Source organism: Ceratotherium simum, chromosome 16 (assembly GCF_057802395.1).
Source record: "Ceratotherium simum simum isolate JZ-2026a chromosome 16, ASM5780239v1, whole genome shotgun sequence".
In the NCBI taxonomy this organism is placed as follows: Eukaryota; Metazoa; Chordata; class Mammalia; order Perissodactyla; family Rhinocerotidae; genus Ceratotherium; species Ceratotherium simum.
Genome location: NC_141915.1, coordinates 48,113,550 through 48,130,333, shown reverse-complemented (window position 1 = coordinate 48,130,333; position 16,784 = coordinate 48,113,550). Strand labels below are relative to the sequence as shown.

Below are 16,784 nucleotides of genomic sequence, written 5' to 3'. Positions count from 1 at the left end.
ATCTTCCTATTTGAATCAAATAGATAATAGGTCCCAATAGAAAAGCACAGGATACTATATAGCTGTAGGGGCAGTGGCTGAGTAGGTCTGGTCTTTGTGCGATGCAAGATACTGAGCATCCTGTAGGAACTAATGAAATAGGGAGTCTCCTTTCTCTTAAGCTGACCACACACATATCACACAGCACGTGTCTTTCCTGTTTCTCTCCAAACCCATCCCATTGTGTTGGAGAGTGGTGAAGCAAAATCTCCTTTCCAGCAATCACAGTGCAGCCTTGGGAGTAAGGATCAGCATCATGAAGCTTCAGCAATGCCCAGATATTGAAGAGACTGTCTTAAAAATTGTAGAATTTTGAACTGGCATGGACTTTAGACCATTTAATCCAGTGTTCTAACTTTATAGATGAGGAATTTGAAGCCTGAAAATATTCGATAGCTTGCTCCTTGTCACAGAACTAGTCAGTTACACAGCCAGCATTACAGCCTGGGTCTCTGGACTTCCTGCCCATCACTGTTCCAGGGAGGGCTTCTCTTCCGCTTCTCTCCGGGGTAATGGTTCCATTTGCTTTCACAACATACCTCTTGAGTTTAAAGATAACTGTGCCTTTGGTAGGTCTCATCTTTGAAGTTTATTTGCTTGGTCCTTTGACCAGGAAGAGAGTTCTGTTAATTATGAGTTGGGAGGACTGTAACTTAGCTACAATTTTTCCTTTCCTTTTCTTTTCTATTTTTTCTGTTGTGTGCTTAAGATATAGTAATCTGGACAAGAACACGACATAGTAGACGCTTTCCAAATACATATTGTGCTGGACAAAAGACTGCTTTTGTACAAATGGAGTGGAGCCAGGGAAATTATTTATATGATGTAATGGTATTTCCTAATTGGCAAATTTCAGGAAAAAAAGACTAGTTTTATCACTTAATAATTATAGAGAAATACGTAGGTTGTGTTTATATATACATATTTACATATACAGTAATATACTGATGATATTTAGCATTTATATTTTTTAAAACCGTAACCATCTGGTAGTAATTTGGACTTACAAATACCTTTGCATAGCAAGTAACAGTTCATAATAGCTCAAGAGGGATGAATACTGATAGTATTACTCTCTTTATACCTCTGATTGGCAGGTAGGGGGAATAGAAAGCTTGATTTGGATTAGGGTTTTTTTTTTTTTTTTTTTAGTGAGGAAGATTGGCCCTGGGCTAACATCCGTCCCTATCTTCCTCTGCTTTCTATGTGGGGTGCCTGCCACAGCATGGCTTGATAAGCGGTGTGTAGGTCGATGCCCAGGATCCGAACGTACGAACCCTGGGCTGCCAAGGTGGAGCACTCGAACTTAACTACTGTGCCACTGGGCTGGCCCCTGGATTAGGTTTTTTAACACATTTATATACTTTTTTGCAATACTGATTATTCCCTTTCTTATTTGAATTTGTGGCATACATTTCCATAGTATGCACTTGTGGCAACATTGATTCAGCTTTCCCTGAGCCCAAACTACCAGTTCTTACAAGTTAAGCAGGATGTTGTGTTCATGCTGTAATTATTTTGTGCTTCACATAGCATGCTGGAGGTCTGAGGAAGCAAAATCCGCTTGCAGAAGTCCTTAATTTAGGATCAAGAAGCATCACTGATATCAGAAGCTACCTGAATGTGTATACGGTGGTAAAAATGAAAAGATATTTTATGTGTTCGTATATGCAGAGAAAAAAATGTATAGACCGACATTATATTCATTTTCTTCCCTGTGTTTCTTTAGTGGCCTGATTATTCATCTGGCTGAGATGTAAGATCTTTTGAGCCTCTAACATAATAGTTATTCATAAAGGCATTTAGGCTGATGGCTTTCTCAGAGCATCCTGCTGTTCAGGATGGACTTCATCTATATTTCAATGAATTTCTAAATGGGGGAAACAGAACATTTTTCCTTTGATTAATTCATTGGGTTTTTAGTCCTTAAGGACTCATATGCTGGTGAACTCTGAAACGAAGTCAGTGAGGAAGAATGGTAAATTGGAATTGGAACCATGGAACTGGCCCCATGAACATCTTTGAACACTGTCCCAAATTCAGCATCTGAAATATAATGGACCAGATGAAGATTTATGAAAGCTAATTTAAAAAGCTAATTTAAAATTGCACCAAAGAAGCACATCAAGTCTTGTGCTTAATGAGTGGTATGAGTTTGTTTTAGATCACTATTTTACATTTATTTTCTTTGGCTTTTAAGTTACTTTGCCCAAGAATCAAGTACTTTAACTAGCATGTTACTACTTTGCATTCTTGGGCTATTCACCTCTGGAACTATGATTTTAAGATTTCATGTTATTGGATATACATCTGTCTGAGAGTGGTCCCCAAAGGCCAACCCTAAGATGAGGATTTGAGGAGGTGATCGTAGGAAGCCCCAGGAGGGGCAGAGGGCAGTGAGAAAGAGGAGGGGCGGAAGGTAATAGAGTGTGTGTAAAGGAGAGAGTTTCCGACTGATCTGATGTAGAGGAAACAGCCTTGAAAAGCACTAAGGAAAGATAGTCTGTGCTGTGATGGTAGCACCAATGCGAAATCCCTCAAGTAGCTCATTGAAAAAGACTTGATGGCTGACGTAACTCTTTTTTGCCTTAAATGTGATCTGTGAGATTGGACTTGCCAATGTTGAGTTTTTCCCAACTGGGGTACAGTGTGCCCAGGAACTAGTAAAATTAGTCTTTTCTTGTAGGATCTTTTTAGGAGACAGGTCTGTCACCCAGGTATGGCAGATCCCCTCGTTCTGATGTCCCTTCTCCAGTCTGAATAAGGAAGAACTGAGAAATGAGCCTTATCTCTGGTGTTTGGGGCATAAGCTGGGCTTGGGCCTGAGTCCTGCCTGCCTGGTTGTCCTTAAGGGAGCACTAGAGTCCTTGAACTGGAAGTTCTCTTCCCAGGATCTACAAAATACTCCCAAAACTTCGTGGAGGCTTAACTTCTAGTGTCTTGGGTCAGGTTTCTTAGAAGTTGAGAGATTTTCATAGATTGATGTGCAGCGTGGGGGGTGGGGCTGGGGAGAGTGGCTGGGCAGGGGGAAGGCTGAGCTTCAGCCAGGTTCTTGGGGAGCTGGGAGCTTGTGAGCATCACTTGCACCACAGAACTAGTCTCCCCAGAGGGTCAGCTCCTCTCCTGTGTCAGCCATTGGTTGTTGTGGTAAAACCTCCCAGGCATAGTGGCTCCCATTGGCCAAAGGCAATTGTACGGACTAGGGGGCAGATGGGACCCATTAGCAGCCAACACTCACAGCAACCGTGCCTGGTACAGGGATCCATGCAGGGCGTTCTGTTGTTACCCAGAACAGCAAAGAGAATAGGGCCAGGCATTGGCCTTTTTCTAACTCATCCCCTTGAACACAATTCACCACTCCTCCAAGTGCCCTATTCAAAGTGCCCCTCTTGCCCTCCAAATTCAGTCCTCAGCCCCCTCCCTTGAAAAACTCCACTCCTGGACACAGGGGAAGGAAGGCTCAGATGCCTGTGTCTTCTAGCACCTGTGGCTTGAGCTGGACTCCCCTGGGGGTTCGCTGGCTCCAGGGAGGAGTGGTGGGCCCTGGTGCTTGGTGGGAGGTGGGGTGGGAGATGATGAATGCTTTCATTCTGATCTGTTTTTCAACCACTTTTCTCCAGAGTCAACTAAAGGCAAAGAGGCCTCACCAGTGACTATAATTTTCTGCCCCAAACAACCCAGCAACCAATCTAGTTTTATAAGAAGAAAAGTATTTTCTTCCTATTAACAGGGCTTTGACCCTACTTTTTGCAAACTAATAGCCTGGCATTCTTGGGCTGAGGACAATTTGATTTCTTTTTGAGCCGGCTTTTGTTACCATTACAGCTGAAAAGATCTCTGGGGCATCCAGGAGATTTTTTTTTTAACTCAAATTTCTTTCCAGATGCAAGACTGAGGGAGGTGGTTGCAGTTGTATCTTTTCATCTTTACTGTGACCCAGAGTGACTGGGGTATTAACTTAATGGATGTTGTTCCTGAGGCTTTTGAAGTGGCCATGCTCGGTGATTGAACTGTTGCAAAATTCTGAATTTTGGAACGAGGTACTGTTCTCTTGCTCTACCAACATGTCCCTTCAGGAATCTAATGAGGTTTGCTTTGCTTGTGCCCCAAATAGATTTGCTCCACAAGCTATTGTCACTCAGGGTAAACATCAAGCTCTTTATTTTGGTAGAAAACTCAAAATCATAAAAAAAAAGCATAGCCACCTGCCAGCAGCACCCAGGTGCATGTTGTGTGTGGATGTGGTGTCAAAATATCCCCATGACCTAAGAATAAAACCCCTGAAGAGGTCAGCCTGATATTCTAGAAGGCTGTCCCTAGGATACACTCTGTCCATTAGAAGTGAGTCATTAAATCTAGCCCACATTCAAGGGGAGGGGAATGAAGCTCTACCTCTTAGAGGGAGGAGTATCCAAGAAAGGTTGGTTAGGTGTGCTGAAACCACCACAGTAATTAGCAAATACTTTTGGAAAGATGCTTTGAGACTATGCAAGTATCTTCTTTCTCCTTTAAAAACTTTAAAAACATTCATCAGTAGATCTTGCCTGCAGCTATCGTTACTGCAGCGTCCTACGGGAGATTTTCTATTACTCTCATCCCTTCCACGTTTATTACTTGGAATTCTTTTGTAAGGAAGATTTGTCCCTTCTCCTCCATTTATTTATTTATCCAAACATTTGCTCATATCAGTATGGACTCACAGGTATGTATTTTATTCTCTGGATGAGAGATGTTTTTAAAATAGGAAAATAAGCTCTCTGAATCAGGTAGAGAGGGAGGTGGCGAGAAAGAGTCATGGTGGATGGAGTGAAGTTCCTCAGAAGGTCAGCGAGTATGAGATCCAGAAGGGGAGGCCTTGGCAAAAATGAGGGACACTCTGTTCTCAAAACAGGGACAAAGAAAGCTTGGGAGGGCCAATTTTGACGTCAGGAGGGAGTTCCCATTAATTAGCTTTTGTCTTCTCAGTCAAGATGTTTTTTTGTGACAACAGTGGGAAATTGACTTTTGGAATTTAAAATTTCTTGGCCAAAATTCCTGGCTTCTAGAGCAGGGTTTCTCAACCTTGGCACTACTGACATTTGGACTGGATAATTCTTTGTTGTGAGGGCTTGTTCTGTGTATTGTAAGATGTTTAGCAGCATCCCTGGCCTCTACCCACTAGATGCCAGTAGCATCCTCCCCTGCTCCCCCAGTGTGACCACCATAATGTCTCCACACAGTGCCATCAGATATCTCCTGGGGAGGAAAATCACCTGCGGCTGAGAACCACTGATCTAAAATAATATACACAATTCTGGCAATCCACAAGATTCCTGACCATTACCTTTGAAAGACTAAGACGATGGCATTCACTTAAGTTTCCTGCAGGAAGAACTAAGGTGCCCCACCTTGAACACTCGATGCTGCTGCCGTTGATAAGGGAGGGCCCTGCTTTCTTGGGGATAGCTGTTGGTTCTTAGCACACAAGCCAGATGAATCAAGAGGAAATGGAGGGCCGGCTGGTGGCTTAGCGGTTAAGTGCGCGCGCTCCGCTGTTGGAGGCCTGGGTTCGGATCCCAGGCGTGCACCGACGCACCGCTTCTCTGGCCATGCTGAGGCCGCGTCCCACATACAGCAACTAGAAGGATGTGCAGCTATGACATACAACTATCTACTGGGGCTTTGGAGGAAAAAAATAAATAAAATTATTAAAAAAAAAAAAGAGGAAATGGAGTTCTGGTTCTCAGGGGGTCTTTGGTTCTGAAAAGTGTTGCTGTGGTTATCGCCTCACCTCATGGTGGAAGGTTGCTTGCTTTCTATGTGGTTTCTGTGTGGGCCGTGAGAAGGAGCTTTGTTGTTATGTCAGTTGGCGATGCAGAAGCTCTTCTCACAGGTTAGTTTCCGAAAGCCTGTTTGTTCTAAATCCAACATGACACTTCCCTAGCTGGGTACTCATTGGTTGCTGGGAAAGTTGTTTCCTAAGAGAGCTGAGCATGTTGGGGACTCTCACTCCTTTCCAACTCTCGTTTTATTTATCCAAAGACGTTTACGTTTTGACCTAATTTTTATTCACCTTCATTAAGTTTTTAACAAGACATTGCATTTCAAACATAGCCAACATGACAGAGATTAAGGAACTAGGCCAAGGCTGAGGCTGAAACGACCTTGCACGACTGCTGATGCCATCTATTGGCGGCTGGCAGAACTGATGCCCTTTAGAGCTTTTTATTGCACAGAAAGTTGAGAGTTGGCAGCAAAGGACCTTCCTTGCACCCAGGAGCTCAGGATTGGCAAGATAAGAGAGGAGTGGAAGGTGAAGGAACTTTGCTTTGTAGATCCTGCATCAGTCATCAGTTGGTGGCAGGAATGCATATTTGAAATTCTTTTTGGAGGATTTTTCAAGGTACTGGCAGGGATGCCATTGGGACCTAAAATCCATTTATGAGTCAATTGTCATTTAAGAAAGTTAGAGTCCCAATGCATTGAGCTTTGGGGAGTTAACAGAGCAACAGGGAGGTCTCAACTAAAAAATATTCTCTTCTATAGAGTTAGCATGCTGCCAACATTCGTGAAATTTGATTAGTCAGGGACACTATTGACTCCTTACTCTAATCAAAGAAACTAAGACACTAATAACTATTAATGGTAAAATAGCTATTATATTTTATCTTCTTTCAAAGTGCTTTCAAATACTGTTCATTTGTTTCTATAACAATTCATTTCTGCCAGCATATCCCCTTTGCTGATACAAAACAGAGATTCCCAGAGATTAGGTTTCCTGGGTCCACATTTCTAGTTGATAATGAGAGCCAGAATTAGTCCAGCCAGCGGGGTCTCAACCCTGGCTGCACATAAGAATCACCTGAGTAACTTAAAAAATCCCAGTGGTTGGCCTCACTGCCACATATACTGATTGAATGGACCAGCAGCGTATAATCATTTGGAAGCTTGTTAGAAATGCAGAACCTCAGGCCCCATCCCAGACCTTCTGAATCAGAATCTGCATTGTAACAAGATTCCCAGGTGATTCCTATGCCTGGTGAAATTTGGAAAAACTGGATGTTGCCTCTGAGGCAAGGTTTACTGAGCTGCCTATTGGTATCTCTATCGAGGACACTGGTTTTTGTTTTATTTTTACCATTCAGACAGCATTCAAGGTTTGGGTGGCCTCCATCGAGGCCCTGGCTTCCCTCTGCCCTGTGGGTTCCATGTGCCTCCTAGACTGAAGCCACAAGAGAACACAGGTGCTCGCCTCCTCCCCCTAAAAGTCTTGCTCACCACTAGCAGTTAGAGTGTTTTCACAGCCCCAGTTTCTGGGTGCATCATAGCGTAGTCAGCAAGTCAGGACTCCAGGCTGTGCGCTGCCTCTGGGCTCTTCCTGTGAGAGTGATGGGTGTCAGCACCAGATTAACTGATGAGGAAAGGGTCAGCTTGCTGTGTTTGGCTCCTAAGACTCTTACTTTTCCTCCAATTTAGAGACTGCTTGTATTGGAAAGGAGGGAGGCAGTGCCTTTTTTCTTTCTAAATAGACGGTACTTGGTAAATGTGTGTTTTCGAGTATTTGAATGAAATTAAGGGTGTCGGCGTCTGGGAAGCATTGGACATTACAAACAGGCTGCATCCCAGCTGGACTTGGGCTTCAGTCGAGGGGCCGCTTAGCTGGGCGGCACTCTTGTCAGCAGGTCCCTCCACTCTTTCTAAAAGAGATCCTTTTTAGTTCATTTCTTAAAATCCAATGCTATATGAGTGATCTTTTCTAAATCTGAGGTTTCATTTTGGATAGTGCCTAAAAGAGACACAGAAGTCCTTGTTTAACCTCTTTTTGGGAGACTGACAGCCTTTTTTCTTTTCCACCCCTCCTCTGCCGTTTTTAACAACAAACCCCTTTTGATGAGGGCCATTCTGAGCCGAGCAGAGCTGTTTTTTCTCCTTGCGTTGCTCCTCTTCTCCAAGCTCCACTCCACCATCTCCTGAGCCTCTTCCAACCTTCCTCCCCGAAAGAACACAACAACAGCAACAAACCAAACTTGGAGAAACAAGGGAGGCTTGTCCCCGTTTGTGAAATCCCTTGAAAGGCTGTCACTGAGAAGATTCAAAGGCGTGTGGAGCGTTTCTGTGGTTCCTTTTCTGGAAGCGTTGGGAGGTCTCTGTGGATCTGATCTGGAGAGAGTAGAGTGCTAATTTATGCACAGAAGCCATTCACTGGTCGCCACTAGCAAGAAGAGCTTGCCAGTTGCTTGTCATTCCTCTGAATTCAGAGGTTTTGAAAAGACCCCAGACTTGGCTTGTGGCATTCTTCAATCTGTTTTTTTTTCTTAATATTTCTTCCTGGTCCGGTCGCCTTGTTCTCTGCGGCTCCTCTCCCTTCCCCAGTGTTTCTTCTCGGTTGCCCACAGCAACCCCAGCAGTTGGTACCAGGGTGGAGGGAGCATGCCAGGTTACCTTGGTGTCAAGCAGTCATTACTGAGCGATTCACCTTACTGAGTGGTTCAAGGGAGCCACACAAAGAAATAGGTTTCTCTGAAAATCTCCCGATTCAAGCCATCCTCAGCGGCTCCCGGATCCTCCCTTTCTGGAGAGGCCCGTTTCTTCTGGTACCTGAGGAACCAGTTACAGAGACACCCCTGCCCCACCTTTGGAGGCCTCTGTTTACCAACAGTGCTTCGTAAACTCTGTAACACACTTCCTTTATGCTCACACCTTCCCTCCACTCACCCACATATTCTGTAGTCTCTTACACGGTGGAGGGTGTGACTGAATCTAATATTACTCTAATAGCCGTGAGACAGACTGGGGAAGAATTAGACAGCAGCCACCCATGTGGAATAGGCAGCAGGGCTGTGAGGTTTTTCTCTTTTGCTCTTTACCACAAGAAAGCTCTTTGTCAAAAGGAAGTGCCAAAGTCGTCATGGAAATAAATGATCAGGTAGTGGCAGCCAGATGAGTTGAACCATCCTTAATTTGGGGGCAGAGGGACTCTTCCATTAATATATCTAAATCTCAGTTTACAAATGAGCACATGATGACTTGATCCGTGATACTTATTCTCGTGATTCTTTTGAACTTCAATTAGTAAACTTCCTTTCCCTTTAAATACCATAACACTCTTCCAAACTGAGAGCAAGCCGGTAGAACGTGAAAGAGACCCAATCAAAGATGATGATTTTTTCTGAAGAGGAGAGAAAAATAGATTTGGAAACATAAAATAGTATTCATCATTTATATCCTGGCTTCTGATGTCTAAGTGTACCAGTTCCTTTAAATTCCAAGGACTGGCATGTTCTTTGAGAGATTTGTCAATGACAACCGAAGCGTGCTTTGAGTAAAGGCATTTTCTTCTGCAACGTTCATTTCTATTTCAATGGTTTGCCTCAGTACTTTTCTTTAATTAATACTGTTTATGCTGACTGATGAATAATTCAGAGTCATACAAGCAACAGATGTCAGAGGATTCAAAATGACTTTCCCTGAATTATTTATTATTTCCAAAAAAGTAACAGGTTTGTTGAACACGTAATTGGCAACACAGATGTAGATCAAGGTTTGTCAGCAGGAAACAAGGTCTGCTGCTGCTTTCCCTTTTGTGCATGTTACTAACCAGGACTGCAGTGTAGAAGGGGAGTTTGGCTGATACCACTGCCTAGGGTGTCATTGATTCATCCTGGGTGCTGAGTAGGAGCTGAAACCTTGTTTGGTTTCCTGGTTTCCTGTGGATGACAAAATATGAATGGAACTCGTCCAAAAATATAATTAACGAAGGTAACCTTGCAAATACCTATCAGACATAATGACTTAATGCAGGTACCCAGAAAGAAGTACCTTTGTTTGCAAAGATATGTTAAGAATAGAGACCTAGGAATAAAAAAACCTGACAGATATATAAAGGTTTATATACAAGAATGTCCTCTGCAGTGTTATTTTTAACAGAATTTTAAAAAGAGAAAAATCCAAATGTCCAACAATGAAAAATTAGTTAAATAAATTCTGATAAAGCCAAGCAATAGAATATTATATAGCCATTAAATTGATATATGTGTATTTTTGATTTAGAAAAATATCAGTATGTTAAATAGAAGATGATATTAAGTGAGAGAGGCTACAAACCAGTATGGTTTCATTTCTGTAGAAAATACATATATGTGACTTTTTGTAGGCATACCGAAAAGTCTGGAAGGAACTACCCCAAAATATTAGTAGTGGTTATTTAGATGTAGTAGGATCCAGAGTGACTTTTCTTCTGCTTCTTGTATTTTCTCATCATTTCCACTATAAATATGCCTTATTAGTTATAGTAAAAGGTCAAGCTGCTAAGAGATCCCCAATATTGAAACTTAAAGAAATGAATTTCTTTTTCATTTAACAGTGTGAGGTAGGGGTTCCAGATATGCAGGTGGTCCTGTTCCGTTCAGATATTTTTGGATCCAGATTCCTTCTATCCTGTGGCTCCTCCATTCCTCAGGGCCTTATCGTCTCTACATAGCCAAGGTTGGGTGCTGTCACAAGAAGGAATAGGGAGCATGGAAGAGGCCCTGGTCCCAAAGTGGCACGTATCACTTCTGCTTATATCCCTTAGCAGGGACACAGTCACATGGCTACACTCAACTGCCAACTGCAAGGCAGGCAGGGGACAAAATCCTGATAGGCATCTATGTGACCAGATACAACGCTATGCTACCGAGGAAGGAGAAAATGAATTTCGCTGGGCAGCTTTCAGTCTCTGCTAAATGTATTACCTGTATAATAAAAAATAATCTAAAAAATTTTAAAAGGGATAGAGTTTTGGATTAGCTGTCCTCGGAGGGCATTTCCTTTAGGAACTAAGCATACAGAGGAGGTATAAAATTTGGATACTGCCTTGAAGGGATTTATAGTCTGATAGAGTAACTGGACCAGTAACAATTCAAAGTCTTATATGCAAAGGGCCAAAAGAGTGGCTAGATAAATGCAGAGGAGAAAATTGGCTAGGATCATGGATAAGGCTTAGGTGTATTGAAAAGCTTGAAATTCTGCTTCATTGAGCTACTAGGATTACTCGTATCTTTGGAAGAAGTAAAACTATTTGTGTTTCGTGACATTTTAGAGTAGCATGACCTCCCTTTACACATAGAGGAACTGAATCATATTTTCCTACTGACCCAGCAATAATTTAAGACTCTAATTGATCTTCAGTTAGCTGTTGTTTGTTGTAATTCTTTGTTAAATCCGTAGTGATCTTTAACATAAAATATCTTGGAAGGGCTACAATTTAAAGGAAACTCTTGACTTAATCAAGCATGTTATTTTTAAAATAAACTTTAATAAATATAGTCTTAAAGTTTTTAAATATGGGTATCTTGAGTAGTATATTTCTAGACCTAGTTGGAAAGCAAACCAGAAGCATACTATGATAAAGGGGTTTTTTTCTCCCTTGGATGGAAATTTTTCTATTTTTAATATATTTTTTGTAATCATATGATAAATTACCTCCTTCACAATAGGATCAAATTTTGCATATCTTTTGCCTTAGTGTCAGTTTTTTCAAGTCTGGAGAGTTTAGGCTAGTAAAACCGAAAAATGTTCTGATTTTATACATAAAACCTCTGAAAGTCAAACGGTGGATTTTGGTCTCTCCTTTAACCCACCCCAAATGTGGTCCCTTAAAACATGCTGGAATCCAAATGCGTGTGATTTGGAATTTCCCTGATAGTCCATGAGATGCAACAAAGTGGTTGAAGGGGGAGAGGAAGAACTCTTTGGTGCTGTGGTGGTTTTTTTTCGGGAAATTCAGGTTGTAGAAGCCCCATAAGGCAAGAGTTGTTGCAAATGAGGCCCAGATTTGAAAATTTCTGTTTTGCAAATTGTGCTTATTCTAGAAATAAAGATTTCTACAGCTGGAAATAACTTTAAAAATTGGGTGATCCAGTTGCCTTATTTTGCGGGTGAGAAACTGAGATGCGGCCAGGTCAAGACATTTGCTGAGGTCACATAGTTCATTTGTGGCAAAACTTGGAACCATGGCTCTGACTCTCAGTCCTCTAGTCACCCTGCCCCACACCACACCCTGCCTCTCTTTATGTTGTGCCTCTGGGGGTCACCAGCTTGCTTTCCACCATTGAAGGGACCCTCAGGGAGAAACTCCAGTGAGGAGAGGGCAATACTTTCACAGCTCCTGACCTGTAAGAGTGATGGGTAGAGACTGGGATGAAGTGGGAGTGAGGGCGCTATCTTTAGATACCCCCTCCACCAGCCCCTTTCTGGATGCTTTGCCTGCAGAGCATCTGTGGAGATGATGGGGTACACTTCTTGGTTCATATTAATAATAAGCCCATTTGGGGCAGAAATGGGACTTGCAGTCAATTTTGTAAGGAAGTTTCACAGCCAAAACATCTCCAGATAAAGAATTTCAAAGTTTCTCTTTTTTAAACCATTACTCAGAGCACTCATTGAAATCTTACAGTGACAACAAAAATAAAATATTTCCTTCTTAGTATAAAGTGGTCAAAGAGCTGAAAAGCAATAGCATTTTTTAAAATAATTTTTTTCCCTTTTTTGATCAACTTTAACATGAATTGTCCCTTTGGGGATGTGATTCTGGTTTAATTGTTACAAATGTTTTAGAAAATGTTTTATGACCTATAGGTTAATTGATTTCAAAGACCGTAAATCCATCTTTCCATCTATCCATTACTCACCCACCCATCTGAGAGCAGAAGTTTCCAGTGAAGTACCAAGAGCTTGGATTGGTAGATAGCCTGGGGGGACCTGGTACTTTAGACTGTGGTTTTCCTATTTGAAAGGCATGTAGATCTTAATTTTCAAAACACAGCTCTGTTTATAACTGAAGAGCAGGAAGTTTTATAATGTAGCTGACACTGTTGGTTGTCATGCAGTAGCCTTTCTCCCTTCATCCTTGTTAACCTGTTTCTTCCTTCAGTTTTCTTGCCTGAGATATGGGCATGATACCCAGTCAGACAGTTGCTGTCAAACTGCCTACGTGATACTCATGCTAGTTCCTACTCTCTAGTTTAGCCTAATCAGATTTCTGTTAAGCTTGAGATCATGTATAGCCAACTTTTTCCAGATTAAAAATATAAGCCTCTCGGGCCGGCCCCGTGGCTTGGCGGTTAAGTGCGCGCACTCCGCTGCTGGCGGCCCGGGTTCGGATCCCGGGCACGCACCGGTGCCCGGCTTGTCCGGCCATGCTGAGGCCGCGTCCCACATACAGCAACTAGAAGGATGTGCAGCTATGACATACAACTATCTACTGGGGCTTTGGGGGAAAAAATTAAAAATAAATAAATAAAACTTACAAATTGTTTAAAAAAATATATGTAAGCCTCTCTTGAAATGTTTTGTTACTCTAAATTGGACCATCCTGATTTTATATCAAAGAGTTCATCTTTAGTTCAGTCACCACATAAGCTGGTATAATTCTCTAGGGGCTGCTGTCATGTTAATTTACATCTGACCTTGTTCTGAAAAAAGTATTTAAGGCAGTGGAACCCTAATTTAGAACTTGCCAGTTCTTGCTTTGCCTATTAGTCTGGAGCTGTGAAAATATTAGTCCGATTCCCTAAAAAATCAGACTAAAGATTTTAATAAAAACTTCAAAATGTCATGCTAAGTACTAGGATTTCTTTTGACTCTTGGTCATTGTGTCAACAAGGTGGTTACAACTAGTTTTCCCGTCTTACAAATAGGGAAACAGAGACTCAGAGAGACCCAGTGACTTACCTAAGGTTGGTAGAGTGTAGCCACAGGGTTCTCACTCCCGACCACTTGGCTAGACTGTCTTTGTATATATACGTATGTGTCAGTTTCCTGGTGGGCATGCTGCTGGGAGCATCTGTCACGGGCACAGGGGGAAATGTGTGGAGGACACTGGAAAGCATCTGGATTTTCATCTGGATTTGTGGATTTTGTAATGGGGTGTCTGCCAGATCATGTGCTTTGGAGTCAGCAGTGGCTGCAGCTGATGGGTATTTCTATGGGAGAAGAACAGACTTGCCAAGTCAGTCTGGAACACTAAGAGTTGAAAGACATTGGAACTACAGAAAAAACATTATTAAAGATGACTCTTAAGATGTCAAAAGGGAAAAAAAATGACTTCTTAGGTCAGAAAAATGAAAGCTATCACACTGTGCGAGCCATAAGCTGAGGGATGGCTTCTTAAGGGCTGCTTAAATGCGTTTGATTAGTCTGCAATGTGGATTAAGGGACTATGGGATTTAATAACTCGTGTATTAAAGAATGGCCCTGCAAATGTTACTCTATCATAAAAATGTAACCACTCTAATTGAATTTAGAAGCAATGTTAAAATTATTCTTTTGGTGATGCTTCCTAGATGTATTAAATAAAATATCTAAAGTAGCAGTTGATTAAATTGAAACTTTAGCATGTGAGAGTTATTAAGCACTAAATTCTGTTGCTAGAGGTTTTTATTTTATTTTTTCTGAAATGTACTAAGAAATTTCTCCTTCTACATAATTTATGGTCATTCTGCTGCTTCAATGTGCCAAAAAATGTTCTCAGAGTCTTGGCAGTGTTTTGTAATATAGTATATTGTCTTAGTGTTGGGCTATATATATAATGAACACTCAACATATATTGATGGTGGTATTTCATGAGCTGAATTCTCTCATGGGCAAAGAAAAAAATAGGCTATTACCAAGTTACATATGCTGTTTAGCATGCCTTTAAGGAGTAACGGTGGAAAAATACACCTGTTCTTCCTCTTCCTGTAGCAGTACATAGTTTTGCTAACCTTATGTCTGCCCACAAAGACCTAATGAGACGACGACTTTGATCTGAGGTGGTACCAGTATGCAGCTGGGATACTGCTGTCCACGTACTCCGTGGACCACTTCACGGTTCCAGAGTTCCATGGACTTCAAAGAGCCTTGTGAAAATCTCAAAGTATGAGTGGCAATTATGAGCAAGGGGGTCTTCTCCTTTCCATCCAAGGGCAAGCAGATGGGGCAAACATGAGGGTGGGGGGAGGCAGGGAGGTTACATTTTGAATTCAGACACATAATGAGGAATATAGTTGACTGAAAAGTGTCTATGTATTTGGAGCAGGGGAATTAGGAGCACCCAGGAAACCCCATCCCATCTTGCCCTTTCTTTTGACTCTTGGTCATTGTGTCACTGAAGGTAGTTTCAACTAGTATTCCATCTTATAAATAGGGAAACAGAGACTCAGAGAGACCCAGTGACTTACCTAAGGTTGGTAGAGTAAGTCTACCGACCTGCCTCCCAGAGTCCCTAAAATGGCATGTTCTGTATTAAAGAGTATTGTGGAATTTATTCCTAAATATTTATAAACAAACAAGCAAACATGAAATATGAGCACTAGTTAGAACTCCTTACATACAAGTCACACCATTTAAGTTAGATTTCCTTGCCATTCTTGGACAAGAAACTCTCCTCTTTTCTGTTATTGCTCAGATTTAGAGAAATTTCTTTATTTTGCAAAACTTTATGCCGGAGAAACAAGTGAATGTTTCATTGTGTCTGTCTGAGCTCAGTAGAAGGATGTCCAAGAACTTAATCCAACTCTTGTTGAATGATTGGCCTCTGGCAGAACGGTTAATTTGCAAACTCTAAGAAAGGGGCAAGTTTACTTTTTTCCAACTGCCCAACTTTGGGCTTCTTGGTGAATCATTGGGACAGACTTTGTAGGCCAAGCGTGAGTGCTGCTTTGGGGCCACTGGTCCGAGGCTGGGAGAGCATAACCAGTTTATTTAGATGCCTAGCCGGAGCTCAGACACATGGGCTTGGGGACCAGCCTCCAGAGTTTAAGTGACTTCCTCTAGAAAACATCTGCACATGTCATCCCCTGTGTTGGATCGTCACAATTGACAGAAAGCGTTAGGACCACTGATAAGAGAGGAGCTGTGGGGGCCGGCCCCGTGGCTTAGTGGTTAAGTGTGCGAGCTCCGCTACTGGCAGCCAGGGTTCGGATCCCGGGCGCGCACCGACGCACGGCTTCTCCGGCCATGCTGAGGCCGCGTCCCACATATAGCAACTAGAAAGATGTGCAACTATGGTGTACAAATATCTGCTGGGGCTTTGGGGAAAAAAAAAGGAGGAGGACTGGCAATAGATGTTAGCTCAGAGCCAGTCTTCCTCAGCAAAAAAGAGGAGGATTGGCATGGATGTTAGCTCAGGGCTGATCTTCCTCACAAAAAAAAAAAGAGAGAGAGAGGAGCTGTGGTGTTTTTCTTCTCTGTCTTTCGCAGGAGTGTTAGTGAAGGAGAACGCTTCCTCACTTGAAAGCTTTGGATTCCTGAGCAGCTCAAAAGAGCTGTTGCTGGTGGAATTTTCTCCTTGCTGAAGTTTTTCTTTGCTCCTAGAATATTAAGAAAAAAGAAAGAAAAAGATGAAAGATAAGCCCCTCTTTTAAAATACGTGAGTCAATCCATCAAAGAGAAAACCTGCGATTTCTTAACTAATAAATAAGTACATTACTGCATTTGGGAATTAGAAAAAGGCTCCATGATGAAGTTATTTGGGAATTAATCATCAGTTGGCTCATCCCAGACATGGAGCACATCGGAATTCATCTCATGTTGTTTGGAAGCTGGCAGCCTGGTTGTTACATAACATAAAACGCAATGCCTGCCATCTGGCCCTCAACGTGCCCCAGGGGAGTTGTGAGGCTCTATAACTCTTCCTTGAGTCAGCCAGTCCTGCCAAATAGATTCCAGAGGCCTGGAGTATGTTGGGCACAGACCTCGGGCTTCACAGTTTTACAGATGACATGTCTACCTTTGGGATTTTGTCC

The 16,784-nt window shown here is 42.2% G+C and overlaps 1 protein-coding gene across 1 annotated transcript in view; it reads left to right on the top strand.

Annotated features, from left to right (window-relative positions):
• The window catches only part of PITPNC1 (phosphatidylinositol transfer protein cytoplasmic 1), a 243,697-nt gene that overhangs the window by 58,923 nt on the left and 167,990 nt on the right, over positions 1-16,784 (top strand). The window lies entirely within an intron of this gene.